The sequence below is a fragment of the Colius striatus genome, chromosome W (genome assembly GCF_028858725.1).
Source record: "Colius striatus isolate bColStr4 chromosome W, bColStr4.1.hap1, whole genome shotgun sequence".
Classification (NCBI taxonomy): Eukaryota; Metazoa; Chordata; class Aves; order Coliiformes; family Coliidae; genus Colius; species Colius striatus.
Window position 1 is genome coordinate 21,951,317 of NC_084789.1, and position 20,345 is coordinate 21,971,661.

The 20,345-nt window shown below is 55.9% G+C and overlaps 2 non-coding genes across 2 annotated transcripts; one reads left to right on the plus strand and one right to left on the minus strand.

Moving 5' to 3' along the window:
- Nucleotides 1–14,054: 14,054 nt before the first annotated feature.
- On the minus strand, nucleotides 14,055–14,126 carry TRNAC-GCA (transfer RNA cysteine (anticodon GCA)). Its single transcript has one exon. It is a non-coding gene; the product is annotated as a tRNA-Cys (tRNA).
- A 3,239-nt stretch (nucleotides 14,127–17,365) lies between these two features.
- Nucleotides 17,366–17,456, plus strand: TRNAI-UAU (transfer RNA isoleucine (anticodon UAU)). Its single transcript is given in 2 exon segments — nucleotides 17,366–17,403; nucleotides 17,421–17,456. It is a non-coding gene; the product is annotated as a tRNA-Ile (tRNA).
- Nucleotides 17,457–20,345: the final 2,889 nt, after the last annotated feature.

The following is a 20,345-nucleotide window of genomic DNA, read 5'->3' on the forward strand; positions in this document are numbered from 1 at the left end:
GATCTTTCCTCTGTGTTTCCACCATCATAGACTGTAGAAATAACAGAAAAACAAAATACAGACAGTTAATCATGTTTCAAAGTCAGCTTCAAAGTCTCTGGGTCTCCCACTAATCTCCAGTTTGCGGATGGTGCTTTCTTCACTCTGGTGTAGTGGATCCAGGCATCTGATTCAGAGATCTTGATTGCAGTGAATGTGGTCAGTAACACTTGATAAGGTTCCTTCTACTTTTCTTCTAAGTGTTCTGTGGTCCACATCTTTACGTAGATGTAGTTTTCAGGTGTCATGGTTTGGCCCAGTTAGCACAGAAGCTAACACATGTTCGGTGCCCCCTATTCACTCCCACCCTCGTTAGGATGGTGGAGGCCCCAGCAAAATGGGAGGAAAAAAGATAAACAAAGTTGTTGTGGATTAAGACAAGAGCAGGGAGGGCTCACTGCCAATTACAGTTCTGGGCCTCAAGTACCAAAGACCTGAGGATTGCCAAAGGGCAGGGAGAGCTTAATTACCCCTTAAGGTCCAGGACAAAACAGACCAGGCTACTGGTTTGGGGAAGAAAACAGAAAATAATTTAATGTCATACCAACTAAAACATAACCATAACACCACAAAACATAACAAACATAAAACAACACAGATTGGTACAACAATGAAGAGTCCGACCAGCCCTTTAAGACCACCTTCTCCCCACTCCTCTCCTCTTCCCAGGCTCAGAGCCCTGATCTCAGTGTTTTTACCTCCTTCCCCCTGAACGGCCCAGGGGGGCAGGGAGTGGGGGTTTCAGTCAGTCTATTCCTGATAGCTTCTGCCATTTGTCTCTCCTCGGGACAGGTGGGCTCCACACCAGTCCTCCCTGCAAGTCTGTGGGGTACCTCACACACACGGCAGCCCTGCACGGGCTGCTCCGACGTGCATTTATCCCAAAAGCTGCAGCTCCTCTCTGCCTCTCGTGTGGGTCTGCTCTGTGACACGCAGGCTCTCCAGCACGGCCTGCGCCATGGCTGCCTCCCCACACGATCCCTCGCCCGTCCGGGCTCACTCACACGGAGCTGCTGGTAACTCTCGGTCCTGCCATGGCCCTGCATGGGTTGCAGGGGTACAGCCTGCATTCTCGCTACGGCTTGCAAAGGGATCTCTGGTCTAGTGCTCCTCCTTCCTTCCTCCTTCTCTGACTGTAGGGTTCGCGTGGCCACCTCCATCTTGTACCACTCTTACACCTCCTACCAGCACTTCAAATTCCTGTCCCTAAATAGTGATCGCAGAAGCGCCAGATTGGCCCAGTGGGGCCGGAGGTGGGTGTGAACCCAGGAGCCGGGGGAAGAGTCCAAAAACTTTTAACCGGGTCTTCACTGCAACCCGCTCCCCCTGTTACCAAGCAAAAGCTGCTCCTTGCTAAACCATGACAGGTCTCATAAAAGAGCTGCAATCCACTTGCATGCAGCATGGGATCCAGCCTTTCTAAGGAACAAAAGTTGTATATGCAAGCTTTAAAGCAGCTACAGCAGGCTGCTCACTGTTAGGTAACAGATGATCAATTGCATGAGTTGTTGCACTGTATTCGGAGATATTGTACATAGTTCCTGGCAGAAGGAATAGTAGATTTACCATTATGGTACAAGGTGGGGCAAGAGTTTTAAACTAAAAAGGAGCTGGGGCTTGCAGCTTCTACCTCTTTTGGGTTTACATGGTGATTGATTTATATTGCTTTACAACCTCTGGCAGGAGAGGTAACAGAATCCTTTGAGATAAGAAAGAAGAAATACTCAGTGCCCCCCGAGAGAAACAAGCTGGGGCGCAAAAGGTAAAGATGATGAATTAAAATCCAAGCCCTACCTCCTCATGCACATACAGTGAAGCTGAGCAGCTGCAGCTTCACTGGCCCCAAACTCTGAAATCCTCTGTCCTGACATATCCCTGGTAGAAGCTCAGGGAAAAGGGTCTGTTTTACAGACATGTTTTAGGGAAGCATTAAATAATGGGGATCCTGGGGCGTTTCCAGTGATTTTAAGACCCCCACCCACAGTCACAACACGAGTCCCCACCATATGCGGTTTTTAAAGAGCTGCGGAAAAGCATCAATGAGAAGGGGCTTCAGAGCCCATTTACAGCAGGTATATTGGAGGGGCTGGGTTGCCTTAACAATAGGAAAGGCTATGCTGTTTCATTTTTGATTCATTTCTGGCCTTCCCAAAGCAACCGCTACGCGTACCGAAGCCCTGCTTCTCAGGAGGTGGCCGGACATTGCTGCTGATGGGAAGTAGAGAGTAACAGCTTTATCTGCTTTTGCTTCGTTTCTCACACATGCGGCTTTGCTCCTTAAACTGCTTTTATCTCAACCCACGAGACTCTCATCTTATTTTCTCCCCTTCCCTGGCTTGCTGAGGAGGTGGGTGATAGAGCGGTGTGGTGGGCACCTGGCATTCAGCCAGGGTCAAATCACCACAACTTGTCAAATGCAGGTTCAGAGCATGACATCTATTTGAGATTTTATTCCAAAACCCACAGGCCCTTTGTTACAATCTGCTCCCTCCTTGTTTTCAGGGCTGTTAATTATGGCTCAGCATGCTGTTGTACCTGAGCTTGCACTCCCATTTCCAGGGTATAAACCCTTGGCTATTTGCATCATGGCTATTTTTTTCCCCTTCTGTTTCTGGAATGTTGTTTAGTATGAGACCTACCTGTTGGGGAAAGATGACATTTTTGCATATTTATGTATTATAAAGTATTTGCTTTTGTGTGTGTGTGTGTGTATACATACACAAATAGACTCTATATATTCTAATTATGTATCTTCTACATCTCTGCTCAGAAAAATAGAATAAGGCATTGAGAGAGTGGAATTCTTTTACCGTTTAAATTAACGAATAGCTGTTTTTATTGTGTTAGCACAGTTTCTCCCACCTGGATAGAAACTCCTGGGTAGAGGGAATGAACAGAGTATGAGGGGCTTTGACAGGTAAAAGGGAAAATGAGAAGTGACTGGTCTATTAGTTCTTTTCCCAGTACTTCAACATGGTCATGGCCATTGAAAGGTGGTCCAAAAATGGTGGTGTTCACTACAGAAGGGCAGCAAGGACAAAGTTATGCTTAGAAAATGATGCATTTAGCTTCCTGAGCACAATTGAGACCAAGAACAGCAGACATACATGCTAGGAAAGGGCCCTGGGCTGGAGACTTTACAATCTAAACAGCCACAGGAAAAACAGTGTGTTATTGTTCACATCTTACAGTCGAGCAGCTGAGAGACCAGGAGACCTTTTACCACAGGACACTTGCACCTCCTCACCCATAACCTTTCACTAGAACTCCCTTCTGCCTCTGTGAGCATCCTTCTGCCTCAACATGTCTCTAACAAGGCCCATCCTCACCCCTGGCAGGGGATGTAAAGCAGGACTGAATTGCTCCAATTTCTGTGCTGCCTTGAGAGCTTCTACATGGTACAGTGGTTTGCAAAGAGAGGGTTATAGGTCAGTCCTTCTTCTGGCTGTGCCCTTATTAGCTACTGAGGGTGTAGCACATGTGGAAGCAACGCTATCAAAGCTCCCATGGAATCAATCTATTAATAGCCATAGTTAATTGCAAGATGGGCCTTCTCCTACAGCTCACCCTCTCCTTTCAGTTACTGTATCACACTGATTTGTTCAGAGAATCACAGAATCATTTTGATTGGAAAAGCCCTTTAAGCTCCTGGAGTCCACCTCCTGCCCTCACAGTGCCCAGCCCATCACTAACTCATGGCCCTCAGCACCTCAGCTCCACAGCTTTGCAATAGCTCCAGGGATGGGGACTCCCCCACCTCCCTGGGCAGCCTGGGACAGGGGCTGACAACCCTCTCAGGGAAAAAGTTCTTCCTCAGCTCCATCTAAACCTCCCCTGGGGCAACTTTAGGCTGTTTCCTCTTGTCCTGTGACTTGTTGCTGAGGAGACCAACCCCCACCTCACCACAACCTCCTGTCAGGGAGTTGCAAAGTGCTCATGTCTCCCCTCAGCCTCTTCTCCAGGCTGAACACTCCCATTCCCTCAGCTGTTCCCCATCAGACTTGTGCTCCAGCCCCTTCCCCAGCTCCACTGCCTGGCTCTGGCCACACTCCGGCCCTTCAGTGTCCCTCTGAGTTGTGGGAGTAGCTGGGGTTGAAGTTAGCCATGAGGGGTGTGACATACTGTGTGGCTGTGAGCATCCGGTGGATGACGTCCCCCATAAAGATAAAACCTGAGCAAGCAGAGCAGAGAGTGAAGCAGCACGCACTCACTCCCCTCCACCACCCCATCCTCTCTCTTTCTGACCTCCCACCACCCTGCCCTGGCTCGCCCATCCCCTCTCATATTCTCTCCAGGTCTGTGTCATTCCCCTGCATCCCCCCAACTGCTGCAGAAAGTGAGGCACCAGCAGCACCCAACTCCCTGAGCACCAGCAGCAGGGCAGGGGGTTGACTAAAAGCTAAAAGGGCTGCAGCCCCTTCTCTGTCTGAGCTCCTTGGGACTCAGGGAGGTTTAGAGCCAGCACCAGAGCCATGGCCAGCCCTCCCACCATGGGAATGCCAACCAAGCAGGGGCACCCACCCCATCCCATCCCCACTCACTGCCCGTTGCTATGGTGACCTGACACAGGAGGTGGCCATAGAAGGGGAAGTCAAAGGAGAGGACAATTCTCTGCAGGAGGGAGATGAGGTGAGAACCATGCTCAGCTCTCGGATAAATATCAGCTGGGGATGCAGGGGAACAAGAAGTCTGTGCCCCCTGGCACTGGCTCTACCCTGGCTTAGAGCAAGCTCTGGGGGCCAGTGCCTGGAGGGGTGTGAGGGATGAGAGAGGGGTCCTGGAAGTGCCCAGTCCCACGGCTCATCCCCATCAGCTTGGGACTGGGTGAGACCAAACTCTTCTCAAGCTTTGGTCACCACCAGGCTGTCACGGGGATGGGGAGGGGATGGTGCTGCCTCAGGCGAGGTGCTAACATCAGTAAATCAGTGCTGGGAGAGGAAAGGTGGGGGAACATGCCAGGGTGCAGGACAGCCCTGTGGGCTCACCGAGGCCTGCTGGTGCATGTTGGAGAGGATCCCATGGATCTTCACTTGGCTCCTGTTGGCTGCTGCCATGTCCACCCACAGCCCCCTCAGGTGGGCATCCCCCAACCCATAGATCCATGAGATGTAGTAGCTGTGGTTGTCCTCCTGCAGCCAGGGAGGGACAGGCACAGCCCTGTGGAGATCCAAACATCCCAGCACAACCCAGAGCAGCTGGGACCTGATCTCAGCACAAAGCAGCAATAAAACCATACAGAAAAAAAAAACGTGTGAAGCCAGCAAAGGATGCTGAGCAGTTGGAGAAGGTGCAGAGAAGACCCATGGGACCAATTAGTGCAGAGGATGGGCTGGCTGGTGAGAGAGAGAGATGTGATTCAGAAGAGACTTCAGCAAAGCAGATACAACCTTCCCGGGAAGAAAATATCCTGTTCTAGAGCCAGGGGCTGGAAGTTCCAGTTCAAGTGACCACTAGAAGTGAAGCAAACAAATGAAGACATAGAAGTCCAGAGGAAATTATTAACCTTGGAACAAGCATCTTGAGGAAAGCGGCCGAGCCACGGCTGCCAACCGAGTGGGAGTGGCTGAGGATGGGAGACATGGTGGGGGGAGTAGGGGTCTGTGGGGCAGGGGCTGCTCTCCTGGGTGATATCCCCAGAGTGCAGGAGAGGGAGCCCAGGCATCCCTCCCCCACCTCCCCAAGCCACCAGCAGCATCCTCAGGTTCCCCAAACCCCCTCTCCCTGGCAGACCAGAGCACAGACCACGCGGCAACTCTGCTAAGAGCCATCTCAAAGAGGTCAAGGGCCTGGCAAAGGACACACATCCCCAATGGGATGAGGGGGGAGGAGGTAGAGATACTGGGAGCAGTGAGCTGGGCCCGGGAAGAAAGGAGGGAAGGGGGAGGGAGATCTTAAAGTGCTGGTTGTCATTTTCTCATCATCCTGCTCTCTTTTTGCTTTTATTCCGTTCTGTTTCTTGTAGAATAAACTTTCCTATTTTCCTCTCTGTTGAGTACTGGAGTCTGTTTTGCCTGGAACTGTAATTGGCAGCGAGCCCTCCCTGCCCTTGTCTCAATCCACAACAACCTTGCTTATCTTTTTCCTCCCATTTTGCTGGGGCCTCTGCCATCCTAATGAGGGTGGGGGTGAATGGGGGCACCAAGCGAGAGACTGTTGTGGTGCTGCTGTGCTAGCTGGGCCAAACCACAACAGGGTTGACTTGAGGGGGGAAGACTTAAGCACTTCCACATCAGGGACTTTTCTGGCTTCTGGCTCCTCTCCATTCCAAACAGTGAGGGATCAAGGCCAAGCTGGAGGTCAAGCAGAGCAGAAAAAGCTGTGCCACAGGGATATAATTCCACAAAAACCACAACCAGCTGCCAGCAAAAATGCCACAACAAGTCACTACAGACAATATGTCCTCCCCCAGAAACCTCAGCCATGGCCACACATTCCCCCCACCCCATCCCAGCACTGGAGAAACTCCCCAGGAGCTAATTGAGGGCAAGTAATTAGGCACAGCTGGGATGTGAGAACCAAGTGAGATGTCCCATGGGTTCCTTAGTGAGTTCCCTAACAGCAGTGAAGGCTGTTGCCTTCCCCAGCCAGAGACCCCCACCCCCTCCCCACACAGCCCCCTCACCCCCATAACCTTAGCAGCAGCACCTCCACCATACACATGGCACTGTGGTGAGCGAATCATCCCCAGCTCCTCCCACCAGAGATGGCCCTGGGACCTGGCAGGGCTGATGGGCTGGGAGGGCCACAGGGCTCAGAGCAACCCCCACATCTCAGAGCAATCCCCAGGGATCAACCACCTCTGCACTGAGCTCTAATTACCCTCTGGGATCTGGCCCCACACATTAAATCAGAGACAGCATCTCCCCTGGCTCCCTGCCCAGCCTGGAAATAGCTCTGGTCAGGCACTGGCCGGGTCCTGTCTGGGGGGGCAGGAGGGGGCCCTGACTTACCACAATCCGTGTCTCATTGGGCGGCAGCGTGTCGATGGCCAGGCTGCCTCCCACCAGGTCCTGGCTGATGCGGGTCCCCTTGGTCCCAGGTGAGGTCTCCCGAGCTCTCTGGTGCCCTTTGCCCCCAGGGAGGTGTCCTGAAGGGGGAGGGGGCAGAGCACAGGGATGGGTCAGTGGGGTCCCATGCTGGGATCAGCCCTGTCCCTCCCAGCAAGGCAGCTTCTGCTTAGGTGACAAGAGGTTGGGGGGGGGGGTCTCACCCCTGATTTAAGCAGCAATGACGGAGATGTGGGGAAGAGCTTCTCAGGGCACAGGGTGCAGGGATGGGTGACAGACACCCATGGCTGGGGAGGAGAGCTGTGACAGAGCAGGTGAAAGGGGGTAAAACACCTATGACCCCCAGCTCAGCTCACAGCCCAGCACACAGGGAGGAGCATGAGGCCCCAGGGATGGAGAAGATGTGACTTCAGCAACGGGACAGCAGCGTGGCCATGTCCTCCATGTCCCCAGATGTCAGTATCTTCCTCTGGGCTGGTACAGGGTGCAGGTGCCAGGGCAGATTCCAAGTATCCATCTCCCAAAGAACATGTCCCTCGTCCCCTCCTGCCTCATCTCTCCATGCCCAGCTCAGCTCTAGGGAGGGAGCTGAGGCCAGAAACACGGTGCAGCATTGAAGGGGCGGGGAGGGGGAAGGAGATGAAAAAGCCATTTGGTACCAAATCTGCAGAGATTCATGAGATTTCCTGGCAGCTCCACAGGGGCGGAGGGGGTGTGGACAGCACGGGCCCGCCCATGGGCAGGGACAGAGCGAGACAGCAAAAACACCCAGTAGGGGCGCCCCGAGAGAGAATTCCCACCTTCATCCCGGGGAGAGGGAGCTAATTGCTGCCTAATGAGCTCTGGGCCCTCTGAGGTGCCCCGTGAGGCCAGTTTCTGTCCTCAGTTCCTCCGGAAGGGGAAACTGGGGCAGAGGGGAGCAGGGCTGAGCTGGCAGGAATTTCCATTATGGGGAAAGGGGGTCTGTGTTTGGGGGTCACAGTGGCCTTCGCGGGGGGCTCAGTCCCTCGGCACTACTGGGAGGTCTGAGGTGCCCCAGCTCACAAGCAGATCCCCACAGAAGCTGCAGGGTCCTCCCCAAAATCTCACCGGGTGGCTGCACCCACAGACAGGCCAGCACCAGCCATGACACGGGTGGGAGAATCCTGGGGGCGGGGGGGGGGGGGGCACGGCAGCAGTAGGGGTCACAGCCTCCCCTCTGCCCCAGGGCTAAGCCATGCTGCCAGTGCCTTCACCGTGGAGTGCTGTGGCAGGGGAGGACATGGGGCAAGGAGGAAAAACCCCATACCGTATGGCTGCTGTGGGTGCAGCTGGTTGTAGGGTGCAGCGTGACCCACAGCTGCGTGCCCGGGAGGCTGGAGGGGGGACACGACCCCCAAATCAACAGCAGCGGGAAACCTCCCGCTACCCACGGCCACGCGGGACCGCGGGCACAGCAGCCCCCAGAGGGGCCGCAGAGTGGAGAGGCACTGGCCCCTGGGCTATGCACCCGGTCTCCCCTCAACCCCGGACCCCCTCCGGTGGGCTCCTTCCCATCCCCGGAGCTCGCCCACCCGCCTCTCCCCAACCCCCTACCTGAGCCCAGGGCCCCGCGCAGAAGGCACAGCAGGATCAGGCCCCCCAGTTTATGGTCCCGGCTCTGCTGGGGGGGGGGGGGGGGGGGGTCAGCGCCCCGCCATGGGCCCGCACCCCCCAGGAGCCGCGCTCGTAGCCGGAGCCCGGGAGGCAGCCGGAGGCGGGGCCGGGGGCGGGGCTAGAGCCGGCGGCAGGACACACCCCCCCCCCCTGCCACGCCCGGGGAGTGCCTTGTTGGAGGGATCCCGTGGATCTTCAATAGCGAGGAGGACACACCAGCGAGGTCGGGGGTTTCACGCCACTGCAGGGGACACTCGAACTTGGTTGGCTCTGCTGAGCACCCTCAGCCCCGCGCGGGTCCGTGATTTAAACAGCCCCCAGGGAACGCGAGCGACCAGGAGCGCGGCGCGGCAATTGGCACAGGCAGGGCGAGCAGAAGTGCTACCAACTGAAGGAGAGAACAATGGTAGCCACACGATTCAGAGACAGAGCTTTGGCCTCTGTGTGCTCAGCAGGTGACTGGATGTGAGAGTTGCCCTTTCTGTCAAGGGTGGAAGTGGGGAGCGCTGTTGTGCGATGTACTCAGGTGGAGGAACTACTCTGCTTAGTGGCAGAGCTCTAAGAGGAAGACAGTAGGCTGAGGTATATTAGGGAGAGTGAGTGGGAAATAGACTATTGGGATCATCTCCTCCATGTGGCAGGTCAATCAGGGGGATAACCCAGGGGATTTCCCCTCCTCTTTTAGCCCAGCTGAATCCAGGGACTTGGAGGATGGAGGGCAATGGCAGCAAGTCGTTGCCCAGTGCAGCAGAGTGCCTTGTGTGACTGCTCCACCCTCCCAGGTGTCCCTACCTTTACAGAACAGGTATGCGACCCTGCAAGCAGAATCGAGCAGTCACCAGGATGAGAGTTCACCCCAGCTAGAGCAGTTGCCAACATTCAGGCCACCAGCACCCAACATCTAAACAACTTCCTCCAAGAAGAAAAAAAGATGGGTCATAGTCATAGGAGACTCCCTTCTGAAGGGAACAGAAGGGCCAATATGCAGACCTAACCCACTTCTTAGGGAAGTCTGCTGCCTCCCTGGGGCACAGGTCAAGGATGTCAAGAGGAAACTCCCTACCTGGTACAGCCCATGGACTATTCCATCCATTGTTGGTTATCTAGGTGGGTACTGATGAAGTGTCAAGCAAGAGTCTAATGGCCATTAAGGGAGACTTCAGGGCATTGGGATGCCTGGATTAGGAGCACAAGTAGTGTTCTCCTCTGTCCCTTTTGTTATGGGCAGGGATGAGGAAAGCATATGGAGGGTGAAAGAGATTAATACCTAGCTCCAAGCCTCCTGTCACTGACAAAATTTGTGGGTTTTTGAGCACAGGGCACTTTACGGGACACTGGGGATAATTCAAAGGGATGGGATACATCTGTCACAGAGGGGGAAAAAGCAACTAGGACAAGAGTTATCAGTGTTCATTGGGAGGGCTTTAAACTAGATATGAAGGGGGAAAGGGGTAACACCAGGCTTGACAGAGGTAAGCCTGGGGGCAGCATGCCAGTGTCTGAGGGATGGTCTGCTGCTGGCGTCCTTGGGTCTGCTACCTCGGTGGAAGCTGGAGTTGAAGTTCTTTGTGGCAGCAGGGAAAGGAGGGTTGTTGTGCTAGAGGACATGGATGCATATGAAAATGGTCATGAGGAAGTTAGTATTTCTTCCCCCTGAAAGGTAGCTGGATCTGTAACCCACCTGAAGTGCATCTACACCAATGCACACAACATGGGCAACAAACGGGAGGAGCTGGAAGACATTGTGTACCAAGGGAAATGTGACATCATCTCCATTATGGAAACATGGTGGGATGTCACAGACTGGAGTGCTGCACTGGATGGTTACAGACTCTTCAGAAGGGACAGGCAGGGCAGGAGAGACAGAGGCATAGTCTTCTATGATAGGGAGTGTCTCAACTGTTTTGAGGTCAGCGATGGTGAGGATAGGGTCAAGTGTTTATGAGTAAGAATCAAGGGGAAAGACAAGGGGGATGTCATGGTAGGAGTCTGCTATAGACCACCCATCAAGGGTGAGGAGGTAGATGAAAGGCAGCTGGGAAAACTCTCTGAATAGCTGTCCCTTGTTCTCATGGGGGACTTCAACTTAGGGGATGTCTTCTGGGAATACAACACAGCAGAGAGGAGACAGTCCAGGAGGTTCCTGGGGTGTGTGGAAGATACACACAGCTGGTGAGAGAGCCAACGAGGGAAGGCACCTTGCTGGACCTGGTGTTTGTGAACAAAGAAGGTCTTGTGGGAGACGTGATGGTTGGAGGTTGCCTAGGGCATAGTGATTGTGAAATAGTTGAGTTCCTGATCCTCAGAGAAGCAAGGAGGGGGATCAGCAGAACTGCTACCTTAGATTTCTGGAGGGCAGACTTTGAATTGTTTAGGAGGTTGGTTGCCAGAGTCCCTTGGGGGGCAGTCCTGAAGGGCAAAGGAGTCCAGGAATGCTGGACATTCTTCAAGAAGGAAATCTTAAAGGCACAGGATCAAGCTGTCCCCATGTGCAAGAAAGTGATCTGACGGGGTAGAAGACCGTCCTGACTGAACAGGGAGCTTCTGCTGGAGCTCAGGAGGAGAAAGAGAATTTACGATCTCTGGAAGAAAGGGCAGACAACCCAGGAGAATTACAAGGCTGTGGTGAGATCATGTAGGGAGAAAATTAGAAGGGCCAAGGCTCAACTCAAACTTAAGGTGGCCACTACTGTAAAAGACAATAAGAAGAGTTTCTACAAATATATTAGCAACACATTGAGGGCTAAGGGGAATCTTCCCCCTTTAATGGATGGAAGGGGAAATGCATTGAGCAAGGATGAGGAAAAGGCTGAGGTACTTTGCCTCAGTCTTCAACTCTAAAACTGGCTCTTCTCTGGGCACTCATCCACCAGAGCCAGAAGACAGGGATGGGGGACAGACTGAAGGTGCCTTAGTACAAGGGCAAATGATGTGTGACCTGCTGCTCCACCTCGACACACGCAAGTAGATGGGACCAGACAGAATCCACCTGAGGGTGCTGAGGGAGGTGGAAGAAGTGCTTGCTGAGCTACTCTCCATCATCTACCAGCAGTCCTGGCTCACCAGAGAGGTCCCAGCGGACTGGAGGATGGCAAATGTGATATCCATCTACAACAAGGGCAGGAAGGAGGATCCTGGGAACTACAGGCCTGTCAGCATGACCTCTGTTCTGGGAAAGGTTATGGAGCAGATCATCCTGAGTGCCATACTGAGGCACATACAGGACAACCAAGAGCTTAGGCCCAGTCAACATAGCTTTATGAAGGGCAGGTCCTGTTTGACCAATCTGATCTCCTTCTATGATGAGATGACCTGCTTAGTTGATGAGGGAAAGGCTGTGGATGTGGTCTTCCTGGACTTCTGTAAGACTTTTGACACAGTCTCCCACAGCATCCTCCTGAAGAAATTTACTGCCCATGGTATGGATGGACCTACTCTGAGATGGGTGGAAAACTGGCTGGATGGTTGGGCCCAGAGAGTTGTAGTGAATGGAGCTAAATCCAATTGGTGGCTGGTCACCAGTGGTGTTCCCCAGGGCCCAGTGCTGGGGCCTGTTTTGTTTAACATCTTTATCAATGATCTGGATGAGGGGATTGAGTACACCCTCAGTAAATTCGCAGATGACACCAAGCTGGGTGGATGTGTAGATCTGTGTGAGGACAGAAAGGCTCTTCAGAGGGACCTGGACAGGACCAAGGCCAGTTGCATGACATTCAACAAGGCCAAGTGTCGAGTCCTGCCTTGGGCCACAACAACCCCATGCAACAATACAGGCTTGGGGATGTGTGGCTGGAAAACTGTCCTGCAGAAAAGCAACTAGGGGTGTTAATGGACAGCAGCTGAACATGAGCCAGCAGTGTGCTCAGGTGCCCAAGAAGGCCAATGGCATCCTGGCTTGTATCAGAAATGATATGACCAGCAGGACCAGGGCAGTGAGTGTCCACCTGTGCTGGGCACTGGTGAGGCCACACCTCAAACACTGTGTCCAGTTCTGGGCCCCTCACTGCAAGAAGGACACTGAGGGGCTGGAGCGTGTCCAGAGAAGGGCAACAAAGCTGGTGAAGAGTCTAGAGAACAGGTCTTATGAGGAACGGCTGAGGGAGCTGGGAGTGTTCAGCCTGGAGAAGAGGAGGCTGAGGGGAGACATGATTACTCTCTACAACTACCTGAAGGGGAGTTGTAGTGAGATGGGGGTCAGTCTCTTCTCTCTAGTAATGAATGAAATGGATTTAAGTTGTGCCAGAGGAGGTTTAGATTGGACATTAGGAAGAACTTTTTAACCAAGAGGGTTATTAAGCATTGGAACAGGCTGCCCCCAGAGGTGATAGAGTTACCATCCCTGGAGATATTCAAAAGACACATAGATGAAGTACTGAGGGATATGGTTTAGTTTGGTGATGGGCCTGGCAGTGTGAAATTAGTGGTTGTACTCAATGATCTTAAAGGTCTTTTCCAACCATAATGATTCTATGATTCTATGACCTTCCCCCTGTCTCAAGACAACTCCTGGTTCTGTGAGTCCTCACACACTCTCCCCCTGCCCCCAGGTTGACAAACAGCAGCCCCACGGCCATTGCAGCCCCCTTGATTGGGAGTCCAGTGCCCCCTCCCACCCCTCGCTCCCCCAGGTCCTCCCCCTGCCCTGGGCAAACCTGTGTCCCCACTGGAGGAGGGATCCTCTCCCTTCCACCCTCCTTGGGATTTCCCTTTGCATCGGTTACTGGGGTGGTGGGAGACACGGGGAGGGGGTGACAGGGGAGGGTGTCACAAAGAGGAGGTCATGGGGTGGGAGACACAGGGAAGGGTCTATAGGGAGTGAGTCATGGTGGGGGAGTGGGAGGGTGTCCAGGTGGCACCACAGAGCCCCGGGAGCTGTGCCAGCTTCTTGGCCGCACCGTGATTTGGGCAGCGTTTTGGGGGAGCTCAAGCTGCACCCCAGCCCCTCTGGCCCCGGTACCCGGGAGGGGGCTGAGCCTCCACATGAGGGTGGGCAGGGAGTCAGCCCGGGTGCCGGGGCAGGAGGAGGGTACAAACACCCGCAGAGATGTGTCCCATGCCAAGGGCCTGGGGAGCAGTCAGCCCCCCACGCCCCTCACCCCGCCGTGGCCGAAGCCGAGGGGTGCAGGAGATATACGGGACCCTGCGGCCCTTCGTCTGCTGTGAAATGGGGGGGGGGGGGGGAAGATGTCAACGTTCTGGGAGTCCCCTCTGGAGGGTCAGCTTCATCTTGCTCCAAGAGCAAGCGACATCCCCGGCGGGGACCCCCGAGGCTACGGGGAGCAGCGGAACGCGACCTCGCCTGGCTACCGGCGGGAGCGGGGGGGCAAATAAAAGGGGTGGGAAAAAGAAAGTAGGAAAAAAAAAAAAAAAAAAAGGGGGCACCCGGATTTGAACCGGGGACCTCTTGATCTGCAGTCAAATGCTCTACCACTGAGCTATACCCCCACTGCTGCGAAGTGCCTGTCCTGCCTCTAAACCTGCTACACAGACGGCTCTCCGCATAGCTATGCATATGTGTGTGCGCGCACGCACACTCACCACCCACTGCATATGTATACACATGCACATACGCCCCCTCCCCAATCCCACCCGACCCTCAAAGCACACACGCGCCGTGCCCGTCCCCCCACAGCAGGATGGTGTGGGGCAAGAAGCAGGATCTGGCCTCTCACACTCATCCCGGGGCTCATCGGTTTTGAGGAAGGGGTGGGGGGGAAACATGGCACCATCCGGCCCGAAACCCCCCTTTACAGAGCGCGGGATGGAGCCAGAACCGGAGTTTTCCGCCAAGCAGGGACAGACTGCACATCCCACAGCGCTGGGGAACACACGCACCCCAAACCCCACCCCCCAGCTGTGGGGCTGGGGGAGCCCCGGAGGTTTGGGGAAAGCAGAGCTGCCATACGGGGCCTCTGTGGCCCTGGGAAGGGTGGGGGGTGGGATTAGCCGGAGGGGGCAGCGTCGGGGCGAGCGCCCAGCGGGTGACGGATGCAGGGAGTGGACGTGATTGTGGCCGAGGAGCAAGGTCAATATTTGCTCCCTAAGCCGCTGTGCAAATGTGGGGAGAACCAGAGGAGGGGGGAGTGGGGGGCGTGGGGGCCCGATCCCCCGTCTGGAGCCTGCCCTGGGCAATGGCACTTCCTGGACCACAGGGAGAAAAAGGTTTGGGGTCACCCCAGTGATTTTCCAGCCACCCTCGCTGAGCTGCCCCATTTCCCTCTGTGACCCAACAACCCTATCACCTTCCTTTGTTACAGACTGAGAAACTGAGGCACGAAGGCAGGAGCATTGCCCGGGACAGCAGAGTCACATGGGGGAAACCCCAAGAGAAGGTGATCTCCCTGCAGCAGGACACATCCCTAGCACCCAAAGGAGGGGAGACCCTGGTGCACTCCACCCCTGATGAGCCACCAGATCCTGCCTTGTTCTGGCTGCCCCCAGGGACAAAACCCACCCGAAACGTTGCTGCAGCCCTGTGTGTTTGTCGTGGTTTGGCCCAGCTAGCACAGCAGCACCACGACAGTCTCTCGCTCAGTTCCCCCATTCACCCCCACCCTCATTAGGATGGCAGAGGCCCCAGCAAAATGGGAGGAAAAAGATAAGCAAGGTTGTTGTGGATTGAGACAAGGGCAGGGAAGGTTCGCTGCCAATTACAGTTCCAGGCAAAACAGACTCCAGTACTCAACAGAGAGGAAAATAGGAAAGTTTATTCTACAAGAAACAGAACGGAATAAAAGCAAAAAGAGAGCAGGATGATGAGAAAATGACAACCAGCACTTTAAGATCTCCCTCCCCCATCCCTCCTTTCTTCCCGGGCCCAGCTCACTGCTCCCCATATCTCTACCTCCTCCCCCCTCAACTGCTCAGGGGGGCAGGGAATGGGGGATGTGCTCAGTCTCTCACAGATGGGCTCTGCTGATTCTGTCTTCTCAGATGAGGACGACTCCTGGCATTCTTCCCCTGCTGTGACACGGGGTCCTTCCCCCGGGACACAGTCCTTAACAAACTTCTCTGGTGTGGGTTCTTCCCAGCAGCTGCAGCTTCTGCCAATACAGGGTCCCTCACACAGGACCCAGTCCTGGGGTGGTCAAAGTGTATTGGCAAGGTCAGGGGGGAGCGAGGGTGGCCCTAGCTAAAGCCCTCTGTGTGTTTGGGTGGTAGTGGCATTGTCTGGGGGATCCATTTCAGGGAGGCCATTTGTGGGTTTGCCAGGAGCTGGTGCCAGCTCAGCCAGGAGATAAGGGCCTGGAGACACAGACACCTCGTTTTCAAAGCTGTTAGGGAAGGTGCAAAGTCCGTCACCCCCCCCCCCCCCCCCCCCCCCCCCGCCGCCCAAGATGTGTGTGCACAGGGAGTAGCAGATGGTGCATGCACAGGACACACACAAAAACACACAGAACATGGGGCAGATACCAACTCCATGCCTACCGTTGCCCTTCCTGGGAGGGTCACAGTGTGCCCTCCACTCTCCTCCTGCCTCTCCCTCATACACTCTCCCCAAGAAAGGGGGGACAATACATGAAACATAGTCCAGATGCTAACCCTGTGCCCACCACTGCCCTCCCTGGGGGGGAGGGTGGGGGAGTGGTGTGTGTCACAGTGTGCCCCCCACTCTCCTTTCACTTCTGCCTCTCCATCATATCCCCTCTCCAGGAAAAAAGGAGGCAAATACACAAAACATAGGCCAGATGCCAACCCTGTGCCCACTGCTGCCCACCCTGGGGGCCACAGCATGTACCCCCCACTCCCTCCTACCACCTATCCCAGACCTCACATCCCCTCACCTCATGGAAGAGGAAGGACAAACCCAGAAACCCAATTCCACCGTCACACATTCGGGTAGGGTGCTGGCACCCACTGCCACTCCTGAGCTATGGGGGAATCCGAGGAGCTGCAGAGACCCAGGACACCCCAGGCTGCACTCCAAACCCCCCTGGGGCCAGTGCTGGAGCCAAGCAGGCGCCGGGGCCAGACTGCTCCAGGAGGGCTGTTGCCCCCACCGAGGGGAAGGCTGGCAATTATGTTAATCCCTTAACCCTTGATTGCCTCTTCCTTCCCCATTAGGTGGGCGGTTTTAGCAGCGGGGACTGAGATAGGCTGTGGGCTACATAAACCCAGCAGCCTGGACCTGAGCATCCCAGTGCCACCCACCAGCAGCATGATGATGTCCCCAACCATCTTATGCCTCCTCTCCTGGCTCCTGCCCACCGTCTCTGGCTACCTCTGGGCATGGATGTACTCCCTGCCCCAGCACCTGCCCCACGAAGCTGCCCTGAGAAGTGGCAGCCCCGGGGACAACCTGGAGGAGGTGAGTGGGGGGGTGCCCCGGAGGTGGGTGTACCTCTCCCTGGAGGGAGGGGGAGGGTTGTGAGGGAGAGGAGAAGGGGGTGCAGGTGCAGAAGAGGTGGGAGCAAGAGTGGGTACAGGAGCAGGAAGAGGGGGTGCAGGGGGGGAGGTGGGTTTGGAGCAGGGTGGGAGCAGAGATGAGAGATGAGTTTGGTGCAGGGGTGGATGCTGGAGCAAAAGGAAGGGTGGGAGCAGGAGGAGGAGGTGCAGCCAAGGTGGGAACAGAGGTGGGAGCTGGGTTTGGAGTAGAGGTGGGAGCTGGAGCAGGAGGAGGGGGTGCAGCCAGGGTGGGAGCAGGAGCTGGGTTTGTAGAAGGGATGGATGGATCGGAGGAGAGAGCTCCAGTGGCGCAATTGGTCAGCGCGCGGTACTTATAGGACAGTACGCGGAGCGATGCCGAGGTTGTGAGTTCGAGCCTCACCTGGAGCAAAACTTTTACGGTCTCTGGCAGCTGCGCCGCTTTTTCTCAGCTGCCACCTCGGGCATATGAACACATTTTTTCCCGTCATGCTGTTTCTGGCCTGTTCTGGGCTCGAAGATGGTGTCTGGGATGGGGTCGAAGAAGAGCCCCGACGCCCTGTTTCCCCACAATCCCTCAGGTGACAGAGTGCAGCCCGGCCAGTACCTGCGCCCATGGGCACTTCTGCGATGAGCACTTCGGGTTGTGCCTGCCCACGCGGCCCGCGGGACAGTACTGCCGCCGCGATACCCATTGCGCCCACGGACTCTTCTGTATGTTCGGGAAGTGTCAGCAGCCCGTGCCCGACAGCCAGGAGGGTAAGCAAGGGGCTGGGATGGGGGCAGGGGGAACACAAGGGACAGCCACCTCCCCTCAGCCTCAAACCCTGAGAGCTGGGGGACATGATGCTGATGGCAGTGGCCAACCTCCATCATCAACCCCAACGGGTGCTGGGAGCATCCAGCCCCTGCAGCTCCGTCCCCACCGTGGGGACAGTCCCCCTGGCTCCTCTAACCACACTTTCGACCCCGGCAGGAGCACGGTGCCAGCGGGACGAGGACTGCGGGGCGGACGATTGCTGTGCACGGCAGCACGGCGAGCGCGTTTGCCAGCCGCGCCTCGCACTAGCCCAGAGCTGCCACGTGCCCCCTGGGGGTTTGGCTTTCAGCATCAACCAGATCTGCCCCTGCCAGGCCGGGCTGGTCTGCCGGGCCACTGAGCCTGGGAGAGAGTGAGTATGGGGCTACTGGGAACCCCTGAGCCGGGGAGGGAAGTGGGGAGCACAGGGGTGCTGCCCTAGGTTGGAGGGATGGGAATGGGGCAGGGATCGAGGTGCTACCGATGTCCCCATGTCGCCTCTGCAGGAAAGTGTTCGAGTACTGGCCGGAGAAGAGCGAGTGGAGGTGCTGACAGCCCTGAGTCATCAGCGATCTATTTATTGCCTGTAAATATGTGTTCAGGGCCGGCCAAGCACCGCACTGAGCCCGGCTGCCGCCGGCGACCATCACCCTGGCAACGGGGCGGCAGGAGTTTTGGGTCCTTCCCCTCATCCTAAGAGCCGGGCAGGTCCCTATCCCTTCCCCGAGCATCTGCTGACAGCCCACCCCAGGGACAGACTTGCTGGGTCTCAGTGCTGGGCCCGGGGGCTGCAGGCCGCGTGTGTGCCCTCCCCTCGCACCCCCCCTTCCCCAAACAGAGCAGGCACGGCCGCGGAGCAGGTCTCACCGAAATGTTTATTACAAAGAACCAAGCGAGCGGGGCGAGTCGTCCCCCCCCCCTCCTTCCCTCCCCATCCCCAACGAGAATAAATAAATAAAATACACTTTGTCGGATTGTTTAAATAAATTTTGTGGAGTGACATAAATAACGGGACGTCCCTTTGCCCGTGGGAGGGGTCCCACTGCCGCTGCAGTGAGCGCCAGGCAGGCAGGGGAGATGGGGGGGAGGCGTCCCACCCCGGCAAAAGGGAAACTGAGGCACACAATGGGCAGAGCTGGGCTAATGCTCTGGGTAATCATCCTGGGGATGAGCCCAGCCCTATGGTGAGGGTTGGATGTGGGGTGTCCCCACCTCACCGAGGTGAGGGGGACAAGGGAAGCCCTGGGGCAGGCACAGGAGAAGACACTGCCCCAGGGGGGCAAAAGCAGCCCTGCCAGGCAAGTAGGGAGGCAGATGGGTTCACTTATGGACAGACAGACACAGCTGGATGGGGCGAGAGCAGACAGGCACAGCAAGGTGAGGGGGGCTGGGGAGGGTGAGCAGGGGCCCGGTGCTGCCTTGGTGCACCCAAGAAAGGGAGTGGCATGAGGCCCTCCCAGGGGTGCTGGCGTGTCAGACCAGGGCTTGGCAGCTGTTAGCACATGTTATACCCCCCTCAAAGTGGTTTAGATTCCCCCATCCTCCCCAAATTCAAGCAGAGCCCCTTCAAGGCAAACACATGCAAACTGCCCCTCCCCCCAAGGTCAGGCAGCACCCCCAAGGGGAGTGGGGGGCAAGGCTTAGGGCAGCAGGGACCCCTCTGGAGCACCCCAAAGCCCTGCACACACCATACATGCATTGTTGTGATGACGCAAGTGATGCTCATGCAAGGATGTAATGAAGCAAGGAATGCACGTACAAAGACACACACAAACAACATAACACAACCAGCAAGATTGACTCAAAGCCACCCTTCCTTTGCTAGCTACTTCCTTATATATGCTGCTTCCGCCCATGTGATCACTCAGGGCTCAATTGATTAACACACAACACTTATTCCTAATAATTGGAAGCAGCTTGCCAGCTTCATCAACTTGTCCCTGCCATCTTTATTCAAACTAAGGAAGTATGTGGCTGGTCCAAGTTATATTCATACCCACAATCTCACATCATCCCCCCCCCCCAAGATGCTGGGGGTCTGTAGGCCACAGGGGTGCAGTGCCAAGCTGCAGGCACTGGCAGGGGGTGGGGGGCAAGGACCCCCCAGTGCCACCACCAGCTCAGAGGTCTCCCTGCAGCTAGATGGCAAAGAGCACCATGGAGAAGCAGGGGGCACCTGGGGGGCAGTGGGGAGCAGGTAAGGGGGGGGGGGAGCATGGTCCCCCCCACTCCATGCCCAGGGATGGGAACCCACTGGCAGAGTCCCCGGGGTCTCCTTTGGTCACTTGCTCTCCCTGTGGGGAAGGGAGAGGCACCATGAGATGCTGGGGGAATTATGGAGGAGTGGGGGTGGCAAGACCCCCCCCACATCAAGGATTGGGGCAGGGGAGCCCATTGGGGCAAAGCTCCCCATGGCACTGCTGGCCAGGTTTTGGGGGGCACAAAGGCAACCTGGGGCGTTCTCCCCCACCCCAAAACCAGCACTGGGGGGAGGGGAACAC